This window comes from Chlorocebus sabaeus, chromosome 17 (assembly GCF_047675955.1).
Source record: "Chlorocebus sabaeus isolate Y175 chromosome 17, mChlSab1.0.hap1, whole genome shotgun sequence".
Taxonomy (NCBI): Eukaryota; Metazoa; Chordata; class Mammalia; order Primates; family Cercopithecidae; genus Chlorocebus; species Chlorocebus sabaeus.
In genome coordinates this window covers 4,586,285-4,603,252 of record NC_132920.1, presented here as the reverse complement: position 1 = coordinate 4,603,252, position 16,968 = coordinate 4,586,285, and the positions used below count along the sequence as shown (strand labels likewise).

The window sequence follows — 16,968 nt, the reverse complement described above, 5'->3', positions numbered from 1 at the left end:
GTAGCTGAAATCTGCAGAAGTTGGCAGCCCAGGAGCATGGTGCTTCAATCCAGGGCTGGCCAGCAGCAGTGCCTGTGACGGGAGCCCAGGTGATCTTTGGTGTCCTGAACCATGATTATGTATTTTCATTGAGAGCTTATTGTATACCAGGCATTGCACTGAGCATTGTACATGGGTTCTGAGATTTAATCTTCACAACAGTTCTGTGAGCAATAATCTAGAATCATTCTTATTTGGATGAGACACTGCAGTTCATACAGGTTAACGTCTAAGTAATAAGGGGTGCAGCTGAGCCTGGAGCCCAGGTGATCTGATGTTGTCTCTTATCTTCCTTACGCTGTCAAAACCTGACTTCAGTAATGGTGTTAGAGAGACATATTAATGTCAGGTGTAAATACCCACTGAGAGAGAGTGTGGTGAAGGGGTTGGGGACATGGACTGTGAAGGCAGTCTATCGAACACACGTGGGTTTGATCCTGGCCTCATACCTCCCCTGTGTGGATGAATAAATGACCTCACTCTCCACCCCTCTGTGTTCACATCTGTAAGGTGCTGGTAACAGCCACACGTCCCATAAGCATGAGATGAAATGACATCTACAAAACTCCTGGCACACGGCATCCTTTCAATGTTAGATGTGATTATTAACCACAAGGAGTTATGTGAGAATGTTCTTCCAATGGGATATCTGTGATTTACCTATTAAATATTACTTAAGCCAAAATAAATGAATCTAGGCCAGTGGTGACTCGCACCTATAATCTTAGTACTTTTGGGAGGCTGAGGCAGGCGGATCACTGGAGATCTGGAGTTTGAGACCAGCCTGTCCAAAATGGTGAAACTTAGTTTCTACTAAAAATACAAAAATTAGCAGGGTGTGGTGGCCCACTCCTGTGATTCCAGCTACTCAGGAGGCTGAGGCAGGAGAATTCCTTGAACCCAGGAGGTAGAGGGTGCAGTGAGTTGAGATTGTGTCATTGCACTCCAGCCTGGGCAACAGAGCGAGATTCTGTCTCCAAAAAAAAAAAAAAATCTAAATGATAGAAGTTTTAAGACTCTGTATTCAGTTTTTAATTAAGTCATACTGAAATGTCTGCTTGATTGTATGAAATTCAAATAATACAGATAAGAGTTGAGTGGTCTTTAGTTAGCCCATGTAATTTGACTTCTCATTAGTTTCATGGGGGAACTCTGACAAATAGCAGAGTGGCCTTCTCTTGGCATCTGGAAATTTCCCACGTAGCCTGTAGCCTGCAGCCTGCATCTTGGGGCCTTTTGTCTAGCCTATGGCTCCAGGATCCTCCTCCCGCCACTCCTGTTGACAGCAGGTGGCTAGGAATCACAGGTGCAAGGAAGGAGATGTCGGGTAGGGCAGAGAAGCACCATATCCAGGGAGGCAGGTTCCAGCTCTGCTCTGACCCAACTGGCTGTGTGATTGGAGCCCTCACCTAATGATTGTGAAATGAGGATTTGTAACTAGAGAATTGTCAGGGCTATTTTCAAAGAGTCGTTTTGCTCGACCCCCTCATGTTACAGATGTGGGGATGGTGAGCCACATCCACAGTGCCCAGGCTCACGTATTTGGTACATACTTGGTAAATGGCAGAGTGGAGGCTGGAAAGAACCCCTTCCTGCTAGTTCTCCTGGCTTGAACATCTGTAGCACGTGAGTCGTGAATGCTTTGCTTTGCTCTCTCATCCAGTTTCTCATAAATGGGAGCCATTTAAAGCTTTGAAATTATCTCATTCTAACAGTCTGAATTTCCTCTTGGGGACTAGCAGAGTGGTTCCAGGTGTGAATAGGGGTATACACGATAGTGAAGATGCCAATGTGGAAAGACACAGGGCATGAGAGTACTCACCATCTGCAGCTGTCCCCAGTCACAAGTGTCCTTTGGCTTGTGCCCGGGTGGGAGGTGGCCCTCCGCAGCTGTGGCTGCTGTGGGCTGCTAATCAAAGCCTTAACTGCTGCAGATGGGAACAGCGGCCACCTGTGTGGGCCCAGCCCCTGCTGTATTTCTCACTCCCCTGGCCACTGTCACCCTTTCTACCTTTAGTTGGGGACCTTGGCAACAGCCTTGCCCAGGAAGAAATCCAGGGGGAATTCCTGGTGTCTCTGCACCTCATGGGGATGGAAATCACTTTAACATCTGCCGGTGACTTGGGATTACAGAGTCATTATTGCTGGAGTGCAGAATTCTAATTGTCTCATGAACATGTGCTCCTAGCCTGAATTCCAGGGCCCCCATTAGCCTCTCTACCCAAGAGGTGCTTTTTCCTGCCTGTCCTGGCTTCACATTGGTTTATAGAGGTTGCTTTTCCTCCAAATTGGTGGAAGCTTCTGCTTCTACTTAACTGTTATATATTTTTTTCTTTTCTTTCATTTTTGTTTCTTTGAGACAGAGTCTTGCTCTGTCAGCCAGGCTGGAGTGCAGTGGCATGGTCACGGCTCACTGCAGCCTTGACCTTCTGGGCTCAAGCTATCCTCCCACCTCAGCCTCCAAAGTAGCTGGATCTACAGGTGCATACCACCATACCTTGCTAATTTTTATATTTTTTGTAGAGACAGGGTCTTGCCATGTTGGCCAGCCTGGTCTCAAACTCCTGGCCTCATGTGATCTGCCCACCCCAGCCTTCCGAAGTGTTGGGGTTACGGGCATGAGCTACTGTGCCCAGCCTGCTTTTTTCTTTTATACTCCCTTGGTGGCCTGCCCTCCTGTAGCCTCAACTGAAGCCTCTTCCTGGCCAATTTAGAGCCATAGTTCCTCTGTTTAACCCAGAAGACAAACTCAACCTTTGGTGTGTATGTCAGCAATAATTCCAGAAAGGTCTCCCACCCCCCTCCCTCACAAAGAATGACTCTTCAGGGAAGGACTTTCAGAAAAAAACTGCAGCAGCTGAATTGCCCTGAGGGCTGAGGTTCTGTGCTGTTCTCTGGGCTCTGCCACCAAATACGGCAGCTGAGTGGCCTATCACTGAGAAAGATACAGTTCTTAAGGCTGAGAGAGAAAGGTGAGGGTAAAGGGCCTTCTGTCGCTCCTGAGGGGGAATCAGTGGAGAGAATGAGAAAAACAGATGGCTGTGAATAAGCAACCAGAGAAGAGCCTTGAGGTTGCTAGATTTGGGTCAAGATGTGTGACTTCCCATAAGTCACTTAACCTTCTTGTTTCTTCATTTACTCTGTGGCAGGAGAGGGTTAGGTTAAAGGGCCTCCTCTGGAAAAAGCATTCAGTTAGCAAACCATCTCTCCACCGGGTAAGCGGCCAGGGTTGTGGCCACAGAATCTTAGCCATGGTCGCTGTTCTCAGGGAATTTGTGATCTTAGAGAGACAAGTACATGGACTGGTGGTGGGGATAAGTCCATTGTATTAGATTTTGTGCCAACTCGAAGGTCTTATTTCTTTTTTTTTATAGTATATATTTAAAGTGTGCAGCATGATGTTTTGCAATACATATCCATAGTGAAATGAATACTACAGGCAAGCAAATTAACATATCCATCTCCTGACAGTTACCTTTGTGTGTGTGTGTGTGTGTGTGTGTGTGTGTGGTGAGAACACCAGATATCTACACTCCTCGCCAATTTCCAGCATTCAGTACAGTGTTATTAGCTATAGTCATCATGCTTGTTTCAACCACAGGGATTTAGAAAGGGATGATAGCAGAGGTCTGGGAAACTTTGAGGAGGAGGGAATGGCTTGGAAGGATGGTTAGAGTGTGAGTAGGGGAGGGGAGAAGGGAAATATCCACGTGCAAGGAGCAGAGAATAAAGATGGGAGCACATTGTGTCTGTGGGACCTGGAGGAGCCTTGAAGCAGAGGCACCTGTTGGAAGAAGTAGCTGAATAGATTGGATGGGCCTGTGAAACGAGGCCCTGAAAGCCACTGGGTTCCTCCCTGCCTTCTCCCTCCCTCCCTGTTTTAGAGGTTTAGAGATAAAACTGGTCAAATTAAAAGGGACCAAAAAAGTGGTGGTTCTCAATCCTGGTGGCACATGAGAAAATTAAGGATGTTGGACTCCTTCTCCAGAAATTCTCATGTAATTGGTCTGGGAAGGGGATCTAAATGTAGTTTCTTTCCTTCCTTCTTCTTTCCTTCCCTCCCTTCCCCCCTCCCTTCCTCCCTCCCTCCCTTCCTTCCTCCCTCTCTCCCTCCCTTCCTTCCTCCCTCCCTTCCTTCCTTCCTCCCTCCCTCCCTTCCTTCCTCCCTTCCTCCGTTCCTCCTCTCTTTCCTTTCATCCTTCCTTCCATCCTTCCTGTCTCTCTCTTTCTGCAGAGCAGCAATTGAAATGGAAAAGAACATAAAGAGATGTGGTTTTGTTTTGTTTTTTGAGATGGAGCCTCGCTCTGTTGCCCAGGCTGGAGTGCAATGGCGTGATCTCAGGTCACTGCAACCTCCACCTCCCAGGTTTAAGCGATTCTCCTGCCTCAGCCTCCTGAGTAGCTGGGATTATAAGCGCATGTCACCACGCCCAGCTAATTTTTTGTGTTTTTAGTAGAGACAGGGTTTCACTATGTTGGCCAGGCTGGTCTTGAACTCCTGAACACAGGTGATCTGCCCACCTCGGCCTCCCAAAGTGCTGGGATTAAGGCATGAGCCACTGCGCCCCAGCCAAAGAGATGTTTTAAAGGGAAAAAATGCTAGCTATCTTGACTAATGAAACATAACTGGGTTAAAGAAGAGATTCTATTCATTTCTTTAAAATATTGGTTGAGCACTTACCATATGCCTCCCACTGAGTCAAGCTAAGGAAAATTCAGAGGTTAAGACCCTTGTCCTGTCTTCAAGGAGTTTATATATAATAGGTGACAAAGAAAATAACCACAATATGAGAATAATATGAAAGCTGGCTTAAGAGTAATTTTTTAAAAAGGTGTGAAGATACAGAGAATAGAGAGGCAGAGGTTCCCTCTTGAGGAGAGAGTGAAGGACCGTCTACAGAGGTACCACTTAGCTGCAGTTTGAAGCCTGGGGAGGTTTTTGGCGGGGGAGGTGGGGAAGGGACCCTCACGTGAGAGGCATCACTAGGTGTAAGAGAAGCCATAAAAATGGGTGCATCTGGGTGTGTGGCTCACGCTGGTAATCCCAACACTTTGGGAAGCCAAGGCAGGAGGATCACAAGGTCAGGAGTTCAAGACCAGCTTGACCAACATGATGAAACCCTGTCTCCTACTAAAAATACAAAAATTAGCTGGGCATGAGGTGGTGAGTGCCTTTAATCCCAGCTACTTGGGAGACTGAGGCAGGAGAATTGCTTGAACCCGGGAGGCGGAGGTTGCAGTGAGCCAAGATTGTGCCACTGCACTCCAGCCTAGGCAACAGAATGATTGGGTGCAATGAATGGCAGAATTAGTGCATAGTGACAAACAGCCTTATCCCAAAGAAGCGTGAGGTGTATGAAAGGGTTGGTGGAGAAGGTGGATTAGTGCCAGAAAAGGTTAGAAAGATGGGTTTATTTTTAAAACTGTTAATTAAAAAAAAGTTAACAATATTTTATTCTTTTTTTTTTTTAAGACAGGGTCCCACTCTGTCACCCAGGCTGGAGTGCAGTGGCGTGATCTTGGCTCACTGCAACCTGTGCCTCCTGGGTTCAAGTGATTCTTCCTGTCTCAGCCTCCCAAGCAGCTGGGACTACAGGCACATGCTACGAAGCCCGGCTAATTTTTGTATTTTTAGTAGAGATGGGATTTTGCCATGTTGGCCGGGCTAGTCTTGAACTCCTGACCTCAGGTGATCCACCCATCTTGGCCTCCCAACATGCTGCTATTACAGGTGTGAGCCACCGTGCCCAGCCTATTTCTTGACCTTAGTGGTGGTTATATGGGTGTCTATAAGTATTGCTTTAAATATGTAGATAAGATTTATAAACTTTCTTCATGTAAATTATATTTCACGGTTTAAAAATGTTTAAGGAACAGTATAAAATCAAAATCATCATAAACATAACACCTTACAATACAATCTTGGCTATATCAGATGCATAGAAAAAGTACAAATATTAGCAGTTGCAGTTGAAAACGTTCATTCATGGATATGAAAGGGCAAAAACACAATTAAAAATACATATCCTGGTGTCGTGGCTCACAGCTGTAATCCCAGCACTTTGGGAGGACAAGGTGGGCAGATCACTTGAGACCAGGAGTTTGAGACCAGCCTGGACAACATGGTGGAAACCCATCTTTACTAAAAATACAAAAATTCGTCAGGCATGGTGGCACGAACCTGTAGTCCCAGGTACTTGGGAGGCTGAGGCATGAGAATTCCTTGAACCCTGGAGGTGTAGGTTGCAGTGAGTCAAGATCATGCCTGGGTGACAGAGCAAGACTCTGTCTCAAATAAATATATATGTGTACACAACATAAACAAAACATTATTTTTGATTATACCTAAAACATTTGCAGTTAATAGATCACATATTAGGCCACAAAGGAAGCTTCAGTAAATTCCAAAGAATCAATCCCATTCTGACAATGTTTTCCAACTACAATGTCATCACAGAATTAATATTTTTAAAAAGATGGCTAAAATAAAGTCGTGCTTATTTAGAGATTAGATAGCATACTATTAAATAACATTTGGACTGAAAAAAAATAGAACTGAATAAAATACTACATGATTGAATTTGTATACATCTAAAGCAGTACTTAAAGGTAAATTTATAGTCTTAAATATACTAATGAACAAAAAAGTTAAAAACAAATGAGGTTTCATAATAAGATATTACCTCACACCCACTAGGATGACTACTATAAAAAAAAAACAACAAGAAAATAACAAGTGTTTTGAGGATCAGCTTAACTTTTAAATTAGGTATTATTCGCATATGATAAAATGCACACATTTTAGATGTCTGATTTTTTTAAGGTCTTGAATGCCCAGGTAAGGGATTGGGATGGCTGGAGGTCATACAATACAGTAAAAAGTTTAACAGACAGCCAGGTGCCATGGCTCACACCTGTAATCCCAGCACTTTGGGAGGCTGAGGAGGGCAGATCACGAGGTCAAGAGATCAAGACCATCCTGGCCAATGTGGTGAAACCCGGTCTGTATTAAAAATACAAAAAATTAGCGTGGTGGCGCATGCCTATAGTCCCAGCTACTCAGGAGACTGAGGCAGGAGAATCGCTTGAACCCAGGAGGTGGAGGTTGCAGTGAGTGCAGTGAGCCGAGATTGCACACCACTGCACTCCAGCCTGGCAACAGAGTGAGACTCTGTCTCAATTAAAATAAAAAAAACAAACAAAAAACAGACTTGGCATTGAATTACAGTTTAGTCATTTGCTCACTATGTAATCTTGGACAAATGACTTGAGTCTCAGGGCCTTATTTCCTCATCTCCAATGATGACGGGAATACACCCCTGGGGAATGTGGAAAGGATCAAGTAAAGTATTGTATGCAATGTATACCTCTTTTCTTGGATATTTGACTTCATGGAACGCATCTTTTCCTTAAGAAAACCTGACTGAGGCCCTTGTTATAGAAAACACCTGGCAGTTGGTACCTCTGTTTTATCTTCCAACTCCAGTCTCCATCCTGAACTCTGTAACAGAGTTAGTCTCTGTTCAGCATTGCTTTCACCATTCTGTTCCTTCCACAAAAGCTTTTGGCGAGTCCCCATTGGCCTGAGGTGAAAATCTGAATGCCTTAGTTTAGAGTTCAAGGCCTTCTGAAGTCTGTCCTTGATCTGCTTTGCCACTGTCTGCTCCTCTATATTTGTAGTTTTATTTTATTTATTTATTTTAAAACAGTGTCTCACTGTCACCCAGGCTAGAGTGCAGTGGCGCCATCTCAACTCACTGCAGTCTCTGCCTCCAGGGTTCAAGCGATTCCTGTGCCTCAGCCTCCAGAGTAGCTGAAATTATAGGCGTACACCACCACACCCGGCTAATTTTTATAATTTTTTTTTAGTAGAGATGGGGTTTTACCATGTTGGCCATGCTGGTCTCGAACTCCTGACCTCAGCCCACCTTGGCGTCCCAAAGTGCTGGGATTATAGGTGTGAGCCACCACACCCGGCCTAATTATAGTTTTAAAACTCTTAAATTCTCTATAAATTCTGATGTGGCAAAAAACAAACAAAAAATGAAAAGAAAAAAAAAAAAAAAAACCAGACCCAAACTCTTAAAGTTACAGAACCCAGAGCTCTTTGTTCAAATGGAATCTTTTGTTCAAAAACGTTGCAGCTCCATCCATCAGGCATATGAGAGTGAAGCTTTTGGTTGAAGCCAGGATGGGGGTCCCGGACTGACTTCCTCTCCCTTCCCCTTTCCTCCTTTCCATTCCTACCTGCTTAGTTCCCTGAGATGAGTCTCTTCAGGACATTGTTTGAAACCCATTGCCTTCCGGGAATGTCCTTAGATAGGAATAGGTCCTCTCTCCTCAAGGAACAAAGGGGTCACTGAACTCTATGTGTGTTACCCTCCACGGGGCCTCTCGCCTGACCCTCCTGTGGTTGTTGGCTCATCAGTCAGGGACCCCGCCTCATAAAAGGCCCCCTCTGTGATGTAATGTTAACATGCTTAGCTACGCCTCTGGCATGAGTACAACAGCAGTTTTAATCATATGCCTGTTTGTAGCAGCCTTCAAGCACCCAAGGGTATCGCAACAAATCACAGCCCAGTGAAAACAGTTTAACAGGGGACTGTCTGATGTGGTATAAGCATTCCCTTGGTCTGATTTCACCTAGAAAATGTTGTGTCGAGAGCAGTGGTTTGCAAACCTGCAGATGGGGCCTTGGAACTTGTGTTTGCAGATGATCCCCTGAGTCCAGAACCAGTAGCATGGGCACTAGAAAACAGCTAAGGAGAACAGTAGCATGGGCACTAGAAAACAGCTAAGGAGAACAGTAGCATGGGCACTAGAAAACAGCTAAGGAGAACAGTAGCATGGGCACTAGAAAACAGCTAAGGAGAACAGTAGCATGGGCACTAGAAAACAGCTAAGGGGAATGGACGTTTTGAGTTGCGTGCAGGGGTGCAGGGAGGATGGTACACTCAGGGATGAGAATATGTGCTGTACTTCATATGGATATTTTCTCATATGAAGGAACAGAAGAGTGGAAAGTGCAGAAGAAGTAGGTTTTCAGGGGGTTGTCTTGCTTTCTGTTTTGAGCAGGTGGAGTTTAAAATACCCATGGGCCAATGAAGTGCAGATTTCCAGCAGGTAGTTGGAAATTTGAGTCTGGGACTCAAGAGTGAAGTGAGCGGTGAGCTGATAATACAGAATCATCTGTATGAAGGAGAGAGTTGAAGGTATAAAAAGCGTGAGTTTTTTAAGGAAAAGAGGAGAGCCTTGTGAAGTACTTATGTTTAGTTTCCAGAGGAAGAGAGTAGAGTAAAGGAGGTGGGAAATGTGGCCAGAAAGGAATAACAGAAGTTCACCTGCCAACTCACAGGGAGGGAAGAGCTTCTGGGAGGAGGAGGTGGGTTGGTGGCCAATGGGTTGTGATATGGTTAGGCTTTGTGTTCCTACCCATATCCCCCCTCCCCTCCTCTCCCCTCCCCTCCCCTCCCATCCCTTCCCCTCTCCTCTCCTCTTTCTTCCTTTCTTTCTTGATGGAGTCTCATGCTGTTGCCTAAGCTGGAGTGCACTGATGCGATCTGTGCTCACTGCAGCCTCCGCCTCCCAGGTTCAAGAGATTCTCCTGCCTCAGCATCCCGAGTAGCTGGGATTACAGGCACCTGCCACCATGCCTGGCTAACTTTTATATTTTCAGTACAGATGGGGTTTTGCCATGTTGGCCAGGCTGGTCTTGAACTCCTGACCTCAGGTGATCCACCCACCTCGGCCTCCCAAAGTGCTGGGATTACAGGCATGAGCCACTGTGCCTGGCCAAATCTCATTTTGAATTGTAATCCTGAGATGTCAAGGGAGGGAAGTGACTGAATGATGGGGGTGGTTTCCCCCATGCTGTTCTTGTGATAATGAGTGAATTCTCATGAGATCTGATGGTTTTATAAATGGTAGTTTTTCTTGTGCTCTCATACAGTCTCTCTCGCCTGCCACCATGTAAGATGAGGCTGCTCTTCCTTCTGCCATGACTGTAAGTTTCCTGAGGCTTCCCAAGACATGTGGAATTCAAATCTCTTTTCTTTATAAATTACCCAGTCTTGGGCAATTCTTTATAGCAGTGTGAAAATGGACTAATACAGGGTGGCTGTTATTAACTACAGTTGCTGGGGGATAAAAGGTGAGAAGCTGTCAGGACTTTGGACTTCAGGTTTACTTTGCAGTATGTATGATGGGATGGGTGGTTTTCACGGGCTGGAGAGCTGAGTGGGAAGTGAGAAGTCTCCTTTCACTTCCTGGGACTTCGTGGAGATCATTTCAATCTGATAAGTCTCCTGACCACCTTCTTACTCTTGCTTTATACAGAAAATATTATTTTTAAGAAGTCTGACTGGTGCGGTGGCTCACACCTATAATCGCAGCACTTTGGGAGGCTGAAGCAGGTGGATCACTTGAGGTCAGGAGTCTGAGACCAGCCTGGTCAACATGGCAAAACCCCATCTCTGCTAAAAACACAAAAATTAGCTAGGTGTGGTGGCGCACACCTGTAATCCCATGTACTCTGGAGGTTGAGGCATGAGAATTGCTTGAACCCAGGAGGCAGAGATTGCAGTGAGCCAAGATTGTGCCACTGCACTCCAGCCTGGGCAACAGAGCGAGACTTTTTTTTTTTTTTTTTTTTGGGTGAAAGAACACACTTTATTGGGAAGCAGGCTGCTTCACAGTGACCAACAGAAGAAGGCCACCCAATGGGCACTTACACATTGTACTCCAAAAGACACAGGATGTTTTGCTAATAAAAATCAATGGGAACAGGGATTCCTCTGGGCAACTCCCCCAACCTCATCCCTTTCAGGGATTCATAAATCTCCCATCCATTTTCCTGATGGTAGCTGTGGTTCACTAGAGAGACAGCCCCTTAGGGGTGCCTTCCTGTTTCTTATAAAGAACATTTTCTTTAGATTTTTGAAATCTTCATTTGTTACTTTAATTCTAGTTCTCTTAAGGCCATGAGATCAGCTTCCGTGCAGATTGCCTTGATGTCAGCACCAGAGAGGTCATCTTTAGCCATGATCAAGTTGTCCAGGGTTACATCATTGGCCAGCATCATCCTGCTGGGTGAATCTGAAAGATGCGCTTCTTAGTCTTTTCATCAGGCAGGGGGAACTCAATCTTCCTGCTAATGCGGCCTGGTCTGATAAGTGCTGGATCCAAAGTTTCTATTCGGTTTGTGGCCACGATATCTTTCACATTTCCCCTAGAATCAAATCCATCCAACATGTTCAACAGTTCCAACATTGTTTGCTGAATTTCTCTCTCACCACCAGAATTTGAGTCATATCTTTCTGTCCCAATGGCGCCAGTTTCATCAATAAGCACAATGGACGGTTCATGTTCTTCAGGAACTTGAAACAATTCCTGTACAAGTTTGGGCCCATCACCTAGGTACTTCTGAATAAGTTCAGAGCCAACCACTCTCAAGAAAATGGCTGAGGTTTGGTTTGCTACTGCTTTGGCTAACAAGGTTTTACCCGTGCCAGGTGGACCATAGAGAATGACCCCCTTAGGAGGCTTTATACCCGTCTCTTCATGATATTCAGCATGGGTGAAAGGAAGCTCCACAGATTCCTTAATTTTTGGAATTTGATTGTCCAACCCCCCAGTATCGGCATAGGTCTCCCGAGGGACCTTTTCCACCTTCATCACTGTGACCGGGGGATTCGTGTCATCCATCAGCACCCCTCTCACAACATGCACCTTGTGGTTGAGCAGGACCGAGCAGCCAGTGTCCAGCAGATCCTTGTCTACAAATGAAAGAATGCTGGCGTAGTGTTCTGAGCCCACAGATGTAGACATGATGGCATGATTGTCATTGATGATCTCTTCCAAGGTTCCTGTTGACATCGGGGTTCCCCTCAGATCATCCACTTTTGATCTTTCCTCCTCTTTTCTTCTAATGGTTTCATTTATTCCTGATTTCTAATGAATTCTTCCTCCATGAGAAGATAGTCTTTAATTTTCTCTAACTTCAGTAATTTTAACCAGCACTGAGTGTGAGGTATCACCAGTGGCAGTTTGCTGGCAACATCTGGTCCCTTTGTTTTCTTCTTCTTTTTCCCCACTCTAGTTGGTACAGGGTGTTGATATTTCTTTTTCTTGTCCTTGTCATCCTTCTTGCCACCTCCAGGACGGTGACCACCACTCTGACTTTGACCCATCTTGCCTTGGCCACTTGAACTCAAGACTCTTAAAAAAAAAAAAAAAGAAAGAAATCCAATTATTCTACAAAGACTGATTAAGCCCAGAATCACTGATTACTATGATTAAACTTGAGACCCTTCAAAGGTGAGGTTTAACTTTCTTTGGTGTGGAAGAAATGTTTCAAGTAATTGAGTTTCAGAACCTGTCATTGCTAAACCCCTGTGAGGGGGCTTCGATTTTGAACCTTTTAAAAACTATCTTCAGAGGGCCATCTTTTTTGGTGTATTCTTGCTAGTGAGAGAGGGACAGTCTCCAGGAAGCTCAGAATCTCTCAGTTGTCCAAACAACCTGGTAAAGCTTCCGACAATGGATTCAGAGTGAAATGGTTCTGTCATAGGAATGTGAGATAGGTCTGTTTTCAGTGTCATTTTCTAACTATTGATAACTTGATCTTTTTTCTTGCTTGCTTTTTTTTTTTTTTTTTTTTTTTTGAGACGGAGTCTCATTCTGTGGCCCAGGCTGGAATGCAGTGGCACAATCTCGGCTCACCCCAAGCTCCGCCTCCTGGGTTTAAGCGATTCTCCTGCCTCAACCTCCCAAGTAGCTGGGACTACAGGCATGCACCATCACACTCAGTGGATTTTTTTTGTATTTTTAATAGAGATGGGGTTTCAGCATGTTGGCCAGGCTGGTCTTGAACTCCTGACCTCAGGTGATCTGCCCGCCTTGGCCTCCCAAATTGCTGGGATTACAGGTGTGAGCCACCACGCCCAGCTGCTTTCTTTAGTTCATACATATATCTATACTCAGAACCCTCGTTCTGGCTCTGTTGCTCAGGCTGGAGTGCAGTGGTGCCATCTTGGCTCATTGCAGCCTCTGCCTCCTGGGCTTAAGTGATCCTCCCACCTAAGCCTCCAGAGTAGCTGGGAGTAGGAGTACAGGCATGCACCATCACACAGAGCTATTTTTTTTTTTTTGTATTTTTTGTAGAGGTGGGATTTCACCATGTTGCCCACGCTGGTCTCAAACTTTTGAGCTCAAGCAAACCACCCACCTTGGCCTCCCAAAGTGCTGGGATTACAGGTGTGAGCCACTGTGCCTGGCCATATTTAACAATTTTTTTTACATTTTGCTACATATTTGCTTCATATGAAAACATTACATATATGCATGTATATACTATTTTGTCTAAACTTTTAAAAGTTAAGTTACATACCTCAAGAAACTTCACTTTTAAATACTTTAGCATATGTCTCTCAAAATGATATTCTCCTGCATAACCATGATAACAATATAACACCTAACTTAACTAATAATTATGCTCCAGTGTATAAGATTTCCTCAGGCTGGGTGTGGTGACTCACGCCTGTAATCCCAGCACTTTGGGAGGTTGAGGCAGTTGGATCACAAGGTCAGGAGTTCAAGACTAGCCTGGTCAATATGGTGAAACCCTGTCTGTACTAAAAATACAAAAATTAGCCAGGTGTGGTGGTGCACGCCTGTAGTCCCAGCTACTTGGGAGGCTGAGGCAGAAGAATCGCTTGAACCCAGGAGGCAGAGGTTGCAGTGAGCCAAGATCGCGCCACTGCACCCTAGCCTGGATGACAGAGCGAGACTCCATCTCAAAAAAAAAAGATTTCCTCAGTTGTCCCCAAAGTATTTTATATATCTGGTTTGTTCAAAACAAGATCTAACCAAGAGCATTCCTCTTTTTCAAGAACAGTCATTTCTTCCCTTCCCCTCCTCCCAAGTATGTCGACTTGATGAAGAGAGATTGGGCTACTTAAGAATGTCCACATTCTGGATTTGTCTGTTGGGTTTTTCATAGTATCACTTGTCTTGTTCCTCTGTCTCCTGTGCTCTGTATCTGGGAGTTACAATAAACTGAAGGCTTACTTAGATTGAAACTAAACCTGTTTGGTGAGAAACCTCATGGGGGATGCTGTGCACTTCATACTGTGCCACATAAGGAGGCACGTACTGACCAGTGTCCTACTATTAGTGATGTTATGATCATTGGTTTAAGGTGCTGACAGCCAGCTATCTCCATTGTAAAGTTACATTTTCACCTTTGAGACTGGGGAGTAATCTGTGGGATAATTCTTAGCTATTGTGGGAAAAACTAGTTCGCCATCATCAACTTGTATTTAAGGCTTTTTAGCACCCATTGATTATTTTTGCTTGGATCAATTACGAGAAAACAATTACTGGTGATTTTCTACAAAAGTTAGCTGGGCATGGTGGCAGGCACCTGTAATCCCAGCAACTGGGAGGCTGAGGCACGAGAATTACTTGAACCCGGGAGGTCGCAGTGAGCCGAGATCGTGCCACTGCACTCAAGCCTGGGTAACAGAGCAAGATTCTGTCTCAAGAAAAAAAAAAAGGAATTCTAATTTTATAATTCCTTCTATATTTGTTAGCTAACATTTGCCTGTAAATGCTAGATAAATTGTTATTTCCTTCCCTTTAATTGCAATTTTCAGAGCCAGAAGTTGAGATAATAGTCACTCTCTTGTCATTATGGGCTCATGGATTTAAAAAATATATTCAATGTGTTTCAATTACAGTCATTGTAGTTTTTTGTATGAAATTGTCTAAAATGCATCCAGTGGAAGCTTCTTTGAGCTTACTTCTGGGTCCTTTTAACATGTCCCTATAATTTTTGAACGTTTTCTTAGTTTCTGCCACAAGATGGCCCAGATTCATGTTCTGCATTCCTTAACCCGCACCTGGGTTAGCCATTTCTTCAAGGAGTTCTGCGTCCTTTCAGTGGAAAAATGGTATTTAGTTACCAAAACTTGGGCTTTGTGTGTGCTCATGGCTGCTGAGTTTTCACAGGCCCGTTCAGTGGGCAGAGAGAGGAAATATATAGCTGAAAGATTATGAGTTTGTATCGATATTTCCAAATTTAACAATTCAACATTGCATTGTTTTATTTAACACCTTTGATTTTTCTCCCTGTGTCTCTTTCCTCTCTATACTGTTATTTTAGTTCCTAATATTACCGTAATTAGTTGTTTGCATTCTCTTTTTCTCTCTCTCTCTGGGAGAGAGATAAAATTATCTCTGAAAGAGAGGGAAATAGAGACTGCTTCAAAATAACATACTAATTTTTTTACTAGCAATAGAACTGCTAAATGAAATTTAAGATTGCTCTGCAGAAGTATGCCACCAAGCATGCATAAAGTACTAACTTCAAAGTCCCTAGAAGGAGCTCTTTCCTTTGGATGGTTATTTACAATATTACTAGTTTTATTTAGTTTAGTTTGTTTTCAATTCCAGGATTTGCTTCATTTTTTTCCCATAGGGTTTAAGTTTATTATTTGAGTATGTAAAAATCTTTGCATGGTTTAAAAATTAAAACTATATGAAGACACATACTTAGAGAAGCTTGTCTCTAATCTCTTCTTTTCAATTCTGCCGCTGTCCCGTAAGGAATCATTTTTTGCTTGCTTGTTTTTATCTTTTATTTAAAAAAACTGCTCCTTGCAGAGCAGGGCTAACTCATAGGTCATGTGTCCAGAGTTGACTAGGTAATCATTTTTATCGGTTTCTAATGTATTCTTTTAACATTTCTTTTTATAAATAAAGGCCGTTTATATGTGTATATTACTATTATATTATGCTATTATATTATTTCATAGCATTATATTATATATTTTTTCTTTTTTAAAATAAAAAGCTGTTAATCTCATTATTATTCACCGTGAATTTTTCACTGAACACACACGGAGGATCACACCACATCAATGGATAGAGTTTTTTCGTATACTTTACGACCGTACCCTACTTCACTGTGTTGAATGTACCATTGTTCCAAATTTATAAATATTTATGTTGTTTCCAATCTCTTATTTCAAATAATGTTGCAATAATAACCTCATACTTTAGTCATTTCATTTATGTGTGGGTATATCTTTAGGACAGAATTGAAATTATGTGGTTGGTTGTGTTAACACTTTCATTTTTTTCTTGCCTTCTCATTCTTTATTTTTCTTTAACATGGTTAAAATTATCAAATAAATTATATATACAGAAGAGTATATGATACACATGCAAACTTGAATGAATACCAGCCCACATTCACAGCTTTGGAATGGCACACCACCAGTACCCTTGAAGCCTCCTGTATAACCCTTTCTAACACCCCTGCCTCTTCCTGCCAGAAGTAGTGATTTTCCTGGTCTGTGTCAAATGCTTCCTGTATTTTCTTTATATTTATTTATATACACCAATGTATCTCCAAATACATATATACCAATGTACCTCCAAATATCTATCTGTCTGTCTAGCTATCTAGCTATCTGATACATATATATGTTTATGCCTCCAAATAATATATCGTTTAGTGTTAAGCTTGTATAAATCAAATCATACTGTGTATAGCCTGTTATGAGTTATTTTCACTCAACATTATTTTTGCAATTTATCCACAGATAAGTTATTCATTTTCTTATTTGTGTAGTATTCTCTTGATTATATTACCATTTACTTATCCATGCTACTCTTGTTAGATACTGTGTTGTCTCCAGTTTTTCATTACAAACAGTGCTGCAATAAGTATCCTTGTATGTATTTGTGGTTTACATATCCAAGAGTTTCTTTAGGGTCTATACCTAGGAAAACAATTGTTGGGCTGCATAGTATATACAAGTACAACTTTGCTGGTGTATTGATTCAGGTAGAGGACAAACAGCAGAATGCACCCTCATTCATTAAAGTAGAAAGGGATTTATGATAGATGATTGATCGTTTACA

The 16,968-nt window shown here is 43.2% G+C and overlaps 1 pseudogene; it reads right to left on the bottom strand.

The window, feature by feature from the left end:
• Positions 1 to 10,911: 10,911 nt before the first annotated feature.
• Positions 10,912 to 12,227, bottom strand: LOC103222252 (26S proteasome regulatory subunit 4 pseudogene; annotated as a pseudogene).
• Positions 12,228 to 16,968: the final 4,741 nt, after the last annotated feature.